The sequence below is a fragment of the Hordeum vulgare genome, chromosome 5H (genome assembly GCF_904849725.1).
Source record: "Hordeum vulgare subsp. vulgare chromosome 5H, MorexV3_pseudomolecules_assembly, whole genome shotgun sequence".
Classification (NCBI taxonomy): Eukaryota; Viridiplantae; Streptophyta; class Magnoliopsida; order Poales; family Poaceae; genus Hordeum; species Hordeum vulgare.
This window is the reverse complement of record NC_058522.1, coordinates 122895804-122906126: the sequence shown is the minus strand read 5'-3', so window position 1 is coordinate 122906126 and position 10323 is coordinate 122895804. Positions and strand designations below refer to the sequence as shown.

General features: G+C 41.1%; 1 long non-coding RNA gene across 2 annotated transcripts; it reads right to left on the bottom strand.

Moving 5' to 3' along the window:
- Positions 1 to 5497: 5497 nt before the first annotated feature.
- Positions 5498 to 10016, bottom strand: LOC123395819. 2 transcript variants are annotated; one of them, XR_006609834.1, is made up of 6 exons: positions 9825 to 10016; positions 9365 to 9703; positions 8713 to 8818; positions 7219 to 7377; positions 6086 to 6243; positions 5498 to 5768 (listed from the first exon to the last, which is right to left on the bottom strand). It is a non-coding gene; the product is annotated as an uncharacterized LOC123395819 (long non-coding RNA). The 2 variants fall into 2 exon arrangements; XR_006609833.1 differs by lacking the exon at positions 9365 to 9703.
- Positions 10017 to 10323: the final 307 nt, after the last annotated feature.

Sequence of the window (10323 nt, the reverse complement as noted above, 5' to 3'; positions counted from 1 at the left end):
ATTTCGATTAATAAAGTTGTGTGATTGAACTCTTGATATATACATTGATGTACTGAGTGTGTACCAGCATGATCTTGGGATGGTACGGAAACACCAGAGGCTTGACTCGTCTTGAGTCGGGTCGCTACACACCAATAGGCATGGTTCGCAAGTCTCAAACAATTCCAAAGTGAGTGAGTCCAAAGATCCATCAGTATGGAGCTTCTTCATGCGTTTTACACCGATATGACTCAAGCGGCAGTGGCACAAGTTAGTGGTACTATCATTACTGCCTTATATCTTTTGGCATCAAATATTATGAACATGTGTATCACTACGATCGAGATTCAATAAACCATTCATATTAGGTGCAATAGCATTGAAGGTATTATTCAAGTAAATAGAATAACCATTATTTTCTTTAAATGAATAACCATATTGCAATAAACATAATCCAATCAAGTTCATGCTCAACGCAAAACACCAAACAACATTTAGGTTCAACACTAATCTCGAAAGTAGAGGGAGCGTGCCATGGTGATCACATCAACCTTGGAAACACTTCCAACACACATCGTCACCTCTCCATCAGCTAGTCTTTGTTTATTCCGTAGCTTTAATTTCGAGTTACTAACACTTAGCAACCGAACCGGTATCTAATACCATGGTGCTACTAGGAGTACTAGTAAAGTACACATCAATATCATGTATATCCAATATACTTTTGTCGACTTTGCCAGTCTCCTCATCTACCAAGTATCTAGGGTAGTTCTGCTTCAGTAACCATTCCCTTCATTACAGAAGCATTTAGTCTCGGGTTTGGGTTCAACCTTGGGTTTCTTCACTAGAGAAGCAACTGGTTTGACATTTCGTGAAGTATCCCATCTTGCCCTTGCCCTTCTTGAAACTAGTGGTTTTACTAACAATCAACAATTGATGCTCCTTTTTTATTTCTACTTTCGCGGTGTCAAACAACATGAATATCTCAAGGATCATCTCTATCCATCATATGTTATAGTTCATCACGAAGCTCTAGTAGCTTGGTGGCAGTGACTTTGGAGAACCATCACTATCTCATCTGGAAGATCAACTCCCACTCGATTCAAGCAATTGTAGCACTCAGACAATCCGAGCTCATGCTCAACGATTGAGCTTTTCTCCCTTACTTCGTAGACAAAGAATCTTCTCTGAGGTCTCATACCTCTTAACAAGGGCACGAGCATGAAATCCCGATTTCATCTCTTGGAACATCTCATATGTTCTGTGACGTTGAAAACGTCTTCGGCGCCTCAATTCAAAGTCGTTAAGCATTACGCATTGAACTATCACGTAGTCATCAAAAACGTGTAAGTCATATGTTCGCAACATCCACAGACGACGCTCGAGGTTTAGCACAGCGAGCGGTGCATTAAGGACATAAGCCTTCTGTGCAGCAATAGGACAATCCTTAGTTTACGGACCCAGTCCGCATAATTGCTACTATCAACATTCAACTAAATTTTCTCTAGGAACATATCTAAACAGTAGAGCTACAGCGCAAGCTACAACACAATTTGCAAAGACCTTTTAACTATGTTCATGATAATGAGTTCAATTAATCATATTTCTTAAGAACTCCCCACTCAAACTGACATCCCTCTAGTCATTCGAGTGTTGCATGATCCAAATTCACTAACTCAAGTCCGATCATCACGTGAGTTGAGTTTAGCTTCAATGGTGAACATCGCCATGTTGATCATATCAACTATATGATTCATGCTCGAACTTTCGGTCTCTTGTGTTCCGGGTCCATGCCTGTACATGCTAGGCTCGTCAATTTTAACTCGAGTGTTCCGCTTGTGCAACTGTTTTGCACCCGTTGTATGTGAACGTGGAGTCTATCACACCCGATCATCATGTGGTGTCTCAAAACGACAAACTGTCGCAACGGTGCACAGTCGGGCAGAACACAATTTTATCTTGAAATTTTAGTGAGGGATAACCTTATAATGCCACAGTCGTCCTAACAAAAATAAGGTGCATAAAAGGATTAACATCACATGCAAATCATAAGTGACATGATATGGCCATGAACTTGTGCTTCTTGATCTCCATCACCAAAGCACCGGCATGATCTCCATCGTCCCCGACATCGCACCATGATCTCCATCATTGTGCCGCCACTGAGGTTGTTGCGCTATCTATGCTATTACTACTAAAGCTAAAAGTTAGCGATATAGTAAAAGAATCTGCAAGCACAAACGTTAGTTTAAAGACAACCCTATGGATCCTGCCGGTTGCCGTAGCATCGACGTGCAAGTTGATATTTAACTATTACAACATGATCATCTCATACATCCAATATATCATATCATGTCTTTGTCCATATCACATCACATGCATACCCTGCAAAAACAAGTTAGATGTCCTCTAATTTGTTGTTGCATGTTTTACGTGGCTGCTATGGGTATCTTGTGTGATCGCATCTTACTTACACAAAGCCACAACGGTGATATGCAAGTTGCTATTTAACCTTCTCCAAGGACCGCCTCAGTCAAATCTGATTCAACTAAAGTTGAAGAAACATACACCCGCCAGTCATCTTAATGCAACAAGTTGCATGTCAGTCGATGAAATCGGTCTCTCGTAAGCGTACGAGTAAAGTTGGTCTGGGCCGCTTCAATCCAACAATGTCCTTGAATCAAGAAAAGACTAAGGAGAGCAGCAAATTGAACATCAACGCCCACACACTCTTTTCTGTTCTACTCGAGATATCATATATGCATGAACCTAGCTCATGATGCCACTGTAGGAGAACGTTGCATGGGAAAGAACAAATTTCCTACGGACACGAAGACCTCTCATGGTGATGATCATCTACGAGAGGGAGATCAGATCCACATACCCTTGTAGATCACTAAGAGGAAGCGTATATAAAACAGTTGATGTAGTGGAACCTCTTCGCGATCCAAATCACAGCCCGTCCCGCGATCTCATCACGATCCGTCCCGCGATCCCATCACAATCCATCCCGATCTAGTGCCGAACGGACGGCACCTCCGTGTTCAGCACACGTACAGCTCGATGACAATCCCTGCCTTCTTGAACAAGCAAGATGGGGCGGAGAGGTAGATGAGTACTCCAACACGGAGGCGTGGTGGTGGTGGTGGTGGTGATCTAATCCAGCAGGCTTCGCCTAAGTAATGCCGAACTAGACTAGAGGAGAAACAGATGTAGAGAGAGAGGCATCCGTGGGTGATTTATGTGTGATAAAAACCCTCAATGCCTCTAGTATATAGAGGAGGAGGGAGAGAGGAGGCTGCGTTTCCCCTCCTCCAAGGAGGAGAGGTTCGACCGAAGCTAAGGGAGAGTCCTCCTCCCACAAGGGAGGTGAACTCCCTTGGAAGGACTCTTCCTCCTTTTCCTTTTTAAGCTTTCTTGCCTTATCCCTCCACTCCTAGCCGCATGGGCCTTTAGGGACGGCTTTGGCCAGCCCATCAAGGGCTGGTCCACCTCCTCTCACAGCCCATGAAGCCCATGGGTCGTCACACCACTCCTGGTGGTCCCCCCCCCCCCCGGTAACCTTGTGGCACTCCCGGTACATTACCGATGAGCCCAAAACCTTTCTGGTGACCAAAACAGGACTTCCTATATATCAATCTTTACCTTCGTACCATTTCAGAGCTCCTCGTGATGTCCAGGATCTCTTCCGGGACTCCAAAAACCTTCGGTCAGCAACACCTATAAATCAACTATACTGAAACGTCACTGAACCTTAAGTGTGCAGACCATGCGGGTTCAAGAACTATGCAGACTTGACCTGAGACACTCCCTAGTAAATAAACAATAGCGGGACCTGGATGTCCATATTGGCTCCTACATATTCTATGAAGATCTTTATCGGTTGAACCTCTATGTCAAGGATTCAGTTCATCACGTATGTGTTCCCTTTGTCCTTCGGTATGTTACTTGCCCGAGATACCAGCAAGTCTCTTTACTCGTTCCGTAATACAAGATCACGTGGCTAACTCTTTAGTCACATTGCTTGCAAGGCTTGTTTGTGATGTTGTACTACCGAGTGGGCCCCGAGATACCTCTTCGTTACACGGAGTGACAAATCCCAGTCTTGATCCATGCCAACCCAAGAGACACCTTCGGAGATACCTGTACACCACCTTTATAGTCACCCAGTAACATTGTGATGTTTGATACACACAAGGTATTCCTCCGATGTCCGGGAGTTGCATGATCTCATGGTCATAGGAACAGATACATTGATATGCAGAAAATAGTAGCAATAAACTGACATAATCATATGCTACGTTCATAGTTTGGGTCTTGTCCATCACATCATTCTCCTAATGATGTGATCCCGTTATCAAGTGACAACACTTGTCTATGGCCAGGAAACCTTGACCATCTTTGATCGACGAGCTAGTCAACTAGAGGCTCACTAGGGACAGTGTGTTGTCTATGTATCCACACATGTATTTGAGTTTCCAATCAATGCAATTCTAGAATGGATAATAAACGATTATTATGAACAAGGAAATATAATAATAACCAATTTATTATTGCCTCTAGGGCAAATTTCTAACATTCCCTTAGGCCCAAAATATGGTGAAGTGTTATATAGTCGACGTTCGCATCACACCACTAAGGCAATCGCACAATTCATATCATTCAAATATCGAACGAATATCAACTTCACCTGACTACTTGCAACATGATTTCTCCCGTGGCCTCAAGAACAAAAGTAACTACTCAAACATGATAAACATGTTCATGATAAGAGAGGTATTGAATATCATAATGGATCTCAACATATGATCTTCCACCAAGTAAACGACCAAGCATCAAATACGAGATGTAATTAACACAACTAGACACACCCGAGGTACGAATCCGAGGTTTCGGTACAAGATTGAGTACAAGAGATGAACTAGGGTTTCGATAGGAGATGGTGCTGGTGAAGATGTTGATGGAGATTGGCCTCCCCAAGATGCACTACAAGAAATATGGTCAATAATGACCCACCATTTAGGTCACTGAATTGTCATTATGTTTTATTTATGACCTTCTTATGACCAAAACTAAGAGGTCAACAGTTGGCCGTCAAGAACAGAAAAACTTGACCTTTCCTAGTTTTTGGTCATGGATTCTATGACCAAAAACAATTGCTCGTGGAATCTATTGACCAAAAAATTGGTCACTACCCATGGGCCTGATCCACGTATGATCTGATGTGGCTCAGCTGACATGGCACCATCCACGTGGCACAAGGTGACATGGCAAAAAAATGACATGGATGCCACATAGTCTGACAAGATATTCTTAGTGGCCCAAGGGACCAGGCCCATAAATACGGCCCATTTAGGATCTGTTTTATTTGGGCTTTTTTCTCAACCAAACATTATTGGGCCATGGGAAAATTCTTATTTTTAGCAATTTTTTAATACCAACTTTTCATTATTCTACTTGTGTGGCATAATTAGTACAGTACATAACTCATCTTCTATCCAGCCAGCCAGTTATGGTCTGTTTCAACTCATCTTCTATCCAACGAGAAGACATCACATTACAGTACATAACTCGTAGCAAATTAAAAGGGCACATGACAGCAAGCAATAGTTAATATTTCATCAACTTACAACCTCACATGACTAAACAAAAACCATCACGTCACATGAAAGTTCCATTTTGTTCCAACTTGAATTAAGCTTCTTCCAACTTTACAGTTGGAGATGTTCTACATGGACGTCAACCCCACCATTGGATACGTCCTTAGAAGCTACTAGTCATCCACAAACCTGCACATGCAAACATATTACAAGCATGCAAAAACCAATAGCTTGCTTCCGTAATACAACATAATAGAAAGAAGATAGCAGGGGCAAACAAAGTATACTGGAATCTCTAAAAGAACTTATATTTAGGAACATAGGGAGTACAAGCATATGATTGAATGTATAAGTGGAAGAGAATATTTTTACATATGATAAAATACAACAATAAAATAACACTGTGAATGAACAGGTTATCACAAGCTTCTTGTTCGAGACTAAATACCAACACACCCTTCCAGAATTATGAATATGGTGACTAAAAAACTGTGGTAATACAGTACCTTCAGGCTATCTTCCAATAAACTTGATACAGATCGAGAAGTCTCGATCAAACAAAGCATACTGTGCAATTCGAATGTATTTGGCACATAGCGATGGGTGGCAAGCTTGGCTGCTTCAAATCTTGTATCTTGTTCTTCAAAGTTAGTACTCTATGTACCTACATCAATGCTCCATCAATGTTTATTTCCAAACAACAACAACAAAATAAATGTGAGCACCTGGTGCAGTAGTTCTACTAAATGACCCAAAACAGATCATAATATTACTTTAGCTTATGTAGAGATAACAAAGTGCGACATCGAGAAACAAATCAGAATTATTGTGCCATTAAACTCTTCTCTCACTATTAAATGAATGTATATTTATTTATTGGATACAAATTAAACTTGTACTAAAGCCTCCGTGTTAATCCACATCATTAGAATTAATTAAACTGTTAGATCTTAGATTTATGACTAAGATTAACTGAGCGATAGACTCTATCAGGACGTGACATACGTCGTAAACAAACATACGTGCATAGGCAAATAAATTGTACATGCGATGGCAAAAGGAGATGGTGGCGACCTGGACTCTTGAGTCCTAATCAAAGACTAATCTAAAAGGACTATGGCAGAACGTGATCCACGTGAGAATAAAATACATCATGCAAAGGCAAAGGAGGCAAAAGGCGACATGTTTGCAACCTAGACTCTCGAGTCCTGATGATATACTACTTTTTTCATGGATAGAGTCATGCTTATATAATACTATGTGGTTGGATGAATCATGCAAACCAAATGGAATTTCATGTAGCCTCCTAGCTGGGTATCTCCATACGCACATGTACAGTCTTGTAAGTGAGATATATTGCTGAGACCCAAATTGAATATTTGATTCTTCTATGCATACACAGTATACATGGGTGTTCTGTGCATACAGAGTATACATGTACAGTATCATGTGTTCCCGAATTGAATTATTTTAAAATGATAGTTAATATAGAAGGTCGAATGTTCACTGTGATTCACTCAACAAGACAAAAATATATAGACATATGTGATACATGTCTCGTGTCCGCAACAACTATATTTGCTAGAGTAAACTAACGAATATACAGATAGATGAGGACCATCAAATGCTTCAAAAGTACCTGTGCCAAAGTAGGCCTACGCGACGGCTAATGATCTTCTGGCATAATCGACGGAGGCGATGGCACATTGTCTTGCGGCCAAAGTCAATGGCGGAGAAGTCGACGGGCTTGACGGTTGCAAAGTCGACGGATCCAGTAAGCAATTAAGCTAATTGATAACTAAAAAAAGGAAGATCTTCAAGAATTACTACAACATCATATCCAAGAAAATATAAAAAGTCGTTGATTACATGAGGAGCATTCAACCAAAAACCAATCTGTTTTGTGTTTGGAAAAGAAGTCCAATCTATTTAACCAGCCACTGACCACTACTTAGGCTTACTACAGCTCTGGATGGTAGATACATCATGCTAGCTACTAGCCACTCCTCGAACTCACTAATGTTCTGGATGACAAATACATCATGCTTGACAGAGCTATGTGATGTGAAAGACAGTCACAACATGCCATTATAATATTCTGTTTTAAGAACATTATAATATATTTTTAGACTCAGAACATAAAATAAAAATGTGATTTGTTAGAACAATGTATTTGTTTGTTTTCTTAGACCCAGAACATAAAATTAAAATGTGATTTGCATTCTTTTTTCATAAGGTGGATGTTTATTCACACAAGGTTCAAGTGAATTTAATTCTGAAATTGATCTAGTTTTTTTCTGTTGGAACCACGGAACTCCTGCTCCATTTTACTAATCAGGAACAATCAGAATAAAAGACAGAGTATCATGCGACGATCGAGCATTGAGCAACCATCAGTGAAGAGCTGAGTTGGGAAAGTATTGAAACCCTTACATAAGCAACGATTCAGTACATGAATATAGTTACATAAGAGAAAAAATAGTAAACACGAGGGGCATGCATGGATAAATAAGCATAAAGAATGTTAGAAGCCATTTTAAATAAGCATGCATGGGAAATCAGAATGTTAGAAGCATAAAGAAAAACTTCCACTTCTGAGGAACTAATTTATGTCTACTCTGGGTAATCAGAATGTTAGAATAGTAGCACTACTGTGTGTCAATGAGAATTTTATTTTCCATCCTAGCAAAGAATTTTGGTAGGTGTTTAGAATGATTTTCTCCTGCAATTTTTGAACCATATGAATTACTATATGCCATGGATCAATGATACACAACAAGCATATGCTCTAATAAATTGCGAGCGAAAGCACATACAACAAGCATACATTATAAAAAGCAAAGGAAAACTATAAGATTGCAGAACACATGAAAATAATAAAGACAAGCATATGTTATAAATAAGAAAAGGAAAACAATACATGATGTCATGTCTCAGAATTTTAAAGCTGCTAAGTACAATACCAATGACTAGTAAAACCACATAGCTTTTACAACTCCAAAGGCTACACCAATCTCCTTAACCACGAACCATATAGGTTTTAACGAATCACACCCAAACTAGAGTAGTTACAATGTCATCACGTATGGAGTTGACAGGAGGAAGAAGCCAAAAATAAAGGAAATTGTCTCACCTACAGCAACAACAGAAAACATGTGAAGTTGATGAGGATCAACAACAGGAGCAGCTCGTGGAAGACATCCGGTGGCAGCAGGTCCATCACATCCATGGCATGCCTACTGTCGGGCGCCCCCGCGAGGACAATAGGAATAGAGAGTGATTAGCTCACAGCAACGGTGAAACAACAAATAGGTAATTTTACAACAGGAAAACAGTAATTCAAAGAATTGTAATTTTACATGATTACTGTACTGGTTACTTATTTATTCTAGAAGGAACCACAACATATTTGTGTAGAAAAAGAACAAGTATCCGGTATAATCACCAAACAAATAATGAGCTGGTTCATCTTATCCTAGAATAAAAATAATGCCAACAAGTTCCAGGTGAACTTCAGGCAAACAATTTTAGGCAAATGGTTTGAATTTAGCGAACAATCTCAGTACTTGCGTTCCTACTTCCTCCAATCTAAACAAAATCACCACAAGTTCTATGATGCATCCAAACTTGTGAAATTTGTGCATAGATCCAAACATGATACTAACATAACAGGTAGAATCAGCTAACAATGGAACTTTTAGTGTAATTGCAGGTACATCCAACCTAAAATAGCTATTGTACTAGGTCAATCTTTTAATAAACCCAACATACACAAAAAGTTCTACCTAAAGCAGCTGACGCAACCTACATGGCGTCGGGCGCCATCGCACAGACGCCAGTGGAGGAGGCCAGTAAAGTACTGGCGGTCAGGATCGACTGCCAGGGTGGGGAACTGATCCCCTCGCCCCAGAAGATGACCGACCCCGCCCTGCAGCGCGAGGTGGATGAAAGCCATTCGAGGATCCTGTCGATATCATTGTCGTCCTACTTGTCGGAGATCTGTGGCCAGCATGTGTCAAAGAAACCACAAACCCTAGGTCTTGCGCCTCCACCGTCCAGCCAGCTCGATGGAGCGGCATGGAGTGTAGCACGTGCACATCGACGAGCTAGCTATTACTCCCTTCCTGTTGTCGTCGTTGTCACATCCACACCCATGGCGTGAGATGTTGAAGATGAACACGAGATGAGGTGATGTGGGGGAGGGGAGGAGAAGATGGTGCACGAAGAAGAAGGGGAGGGGCTTACCGGTGCCGGATCCGGGCACCTCTAGCCTCGCCATCGCCGGATCTGGCAGATCGAGGCGAATTGGTAGGATGGTAGCAGAAACCCTAGCTAGCCACGGGAACGGTGGAAGGTGGGGCGGCGAGGGAGAGAGACGCGAGCAGGTGCTTGTGGCTTGGCTCTCCCTCTCATGGGAGAGACCGAGAGAGAAATGAGCGAGGGTTCTTTTTCTTTTTCTTTTCTCCTTTTCTTTAGATATAAAATGGATGGATGTGGGATGGATAAATGTAGAAATGGTTGGATGGACGGATGGACGCCATGTCATCGATCCGTCTCATAGGTAGTTCCACCCATGAGAATAAAGCATATGATTTTTTCCGCCCATTCAGTTGAAAGTGAGCCAAATTTAAAGTATAGTTGCCTCATAGTTTGCTCATGTTTTTTTTCAAAAATCATTTTTACGTAGAAAAGTATCTATTAAATCTGGCTAGAAAAAAGTAATTGAAGCTGGGCTCACATGGAT